Source organism: Penaeus monodon, chromosome 21 (genome assembly GCF_015228065.2).
Source record: "Penaeus monodon isolate SGIC_2016 chromosome 21, NSTDA_Pmon_1, whole genome shotgun sequence".
Taxonomy (NCBI): domain Eukaryota; kingdom Metazoa; phylum Arthropoda; class Malacostraca; order Decapoda; family Penaeidae; genus Penaeus; species Penaeus monodon.
Window position 1 is genome coordinate 18,748,567 of NC_051406.1, and position 228 is coordinate 18,748,794.

General features: G+C 39.5%; 1 protein-coding gene across 1 annotated transcript in view; it reads right to left on the reverse strand.

Moving 5' to 3' along the window:
* Positions 1-228, reverse strand: part of LOC119586289 (D-aspartate oxidase-like) — a 10,451-nt gene that overhangs the window by 2,237 nt on the left and 7,986 nt on the right. The window lies entirely within an intron of this gene.

Below are 228 nucleotides of genomic sequence, written 5' to 3' on the forward strand. Positions count from 1 at the left end.
CATGATAAAAGGTATGTCCACATCACACGGGGCTTAACCTACTGTCAATTTGAAAAACAAGAGCTCTAGAAAAGGATACCGAGTGACGTAAGAGTGAGATTTGTGAGATTTATGGTGATTTTTGTTGATGTTGAAGATGTTAACTGAGAGGTAAGTGGGAAATTGAAGGACCCTTGCCTGTTCTTCATAGAAACATTTGCCAGTCTAAAGCATGCTGGCTTTATAGTG